The sequence below is a fragment of the Lagenorhynchus albirostris genome, chromosome 13 (assembly GCF_949774975.1).
Source record: "Lagenorhynchus albirostris chromosome 13, mLagAlb1.1, whole genome shotgun sequence".
NCBI lineage: Eukaryota > Metazoa > Chordata > Mammalia > Artiodactyla > Delphinidae > Lagenorhynchus > Lagenorhynchus albirostris.
In genome coordinates, this window is record NC_083107.1 from 14,012,007 (window position 1) to 14,013,946 (window position 1,940).

Below are 1,940 nucleotides of genomic sequence, written 5' to 3' on the forward strand. Positions count from 1 at the left end.
ATGCGGCTCAATATCAAAAAAAACCCCAAACAACCCAATCAAAAAATGGGCAGAAGACCTAAACAGACATTTCTCCAAAGAAGACATACAGATGGCCAAGAGGCACATGAAAGGATTCTCAACATCACTAATTACTAGAGAAATACAAATTAAAACTACAATGAGGTATCACCTCACACTGGTCAGAAAGGCCATCATCAAACAATCTACAAACAATAAATGCTGGAGAGGATGTGGAGAAAAGGGAACCCTCTTGCACTGTTGGTGGGAATGTAAATTGGTGCAGCCACTATGGAGAACAGTATGGAGGTTCGTTAAAATCTAAAAACAGAGGGACTTCCCTGTTGGTGGGTAATACTTCACACTCCCAATTCACAGGACCCAGGTTCGATCCCTGGTCGGGGAACTAGATCGCACGTGCATGCCACAACTAAGAGCCCACGTGCGCAGCTCAGAAGTCCGCATGCCGCAATGAAGATCCTGCACGCCACAACTAAGACCCAGCTCAGCCAAAATAAATAATAAGTAAATAAATATTTAAAAAAACCAAAAACTAAAAATAGAGCTATCATATGATCCAGCAATCCCACTCCTGGTCATATATCGGGAGAAAACCATGGTTCGAAAGGATACGTGCAATCCAATGTTCATTGCAGCACTGTTTACAATAGCCAAGACATAGAAGCAACCTAAATGTCCATTGACAGATGAATGGATAAAGAACACGTCGTACATATTTACAATGGAATATTACTCAGCCATTAAAAAGAATGAAATAATGCCATTTGCAGCAACATGGATGGACCTGGAGATTAGCATACTAAATGAAGTAAGTCAGACAGAGAATGACAAATATCATATGATGTCGCTTATACGTGGAATCTAAAAAAATGATATAAATTAACTTATTTACAAAACCGAAACAGACTCACAAACTTAGAGAATGAACTTGTTAGCACAAATTCACGTGCCTGATACACAGTGAGGCCAAACAAGCCAAAACATCAGAGTCTGGAACAGAGAAAGGTTTATTGCAGGGCCATGCAAGGAGATGGGTGGCTCATGCTCTAAAATCCCCGAGCTCCCTGAAGGGATTTGGCAAAGCATTTATTATTTTTTTTTCGTACTTGATATTTACTTTTATTCTGATTGTATAAGCATTGATATTCTTATTTTTTTTAAAAAAAATATGGAACGCTTCACGAATTTGCGTGTCATCCTTGCGCAGGGGCTACGCTAACCTTCTCTGTATCGTTCCGATTTTAGTATATGTGCTGCCGAAGTGAGCACTGGCAAAGCATTTTTAAAAGCCAGGTTTGGGGCGGCAGGTTGCAGGGTATGTGATCAGCTCATGCACAGTTCTCTGACTGGCTGATGGTGAGGTAACAGGGTGGTGTCACAGGGGTTAACATCAAACTATAGGCTCCAGGAGGCCTGGGGCTCCGAGCTCTTGGCCAACAAGTAGTTAACATCTTCCATTTGGTAAGGGGTTTTCATATCTGTAAAACAGTTCAGGAAATGTGCATCAAATACTGTTATCTATGTTCTTCAGAGAGGAGCTAAAGCAGAGGATATGGGGGAAGGCCTGTCACTGGAAGGCCCCATAAGGTCCAGCTTGGTTACAAACTTATGATTACCAGGGCGGGGAAGGGTGTGTGTGGCGGGGAGGGATAGATTGGGAGTTTGGCATTGACATGTACACACGGCTATATTTAAAATAGGGAACCAACAAGCACCTACTGTATAGCACAGGGAACTCTACTCGATACTCTGTAATAACCTAAATGGGAAAAGAGTTTGAAAAAGAATAGATATCTGTGTATGTATAACTGAATCACTTTGCTGTACACCTGAAACTAACACATTTCTTTTTTATCTTTTTTGGCTACGTGGCATGCAGGATCTTAGTTTCCTGACCAGGGATTGAAACCACGTCCCCT

The 1,940-nt window shown here is 41.6% G+C and overlaps 1 non-coding gene across 1 annotated transcript; it reads right to left on the reverse strand.

Moving 5' to 3' along the window:
* Positions 1 to 1,183: 1,183 nt before the first annotated feature.
* On the reverse strand, positions 1,184 to 1,290 carry LOC132532016 (U6 spliceosomal RNA). The gene has a single exon (XR_009544278.1). It is a non-coding gene; the product is annotated as a U6 spliceosomal RNA (small nuclear RNA).
* Positions 1,291 to 1,940: the final 650 nt, after the last annotated feature.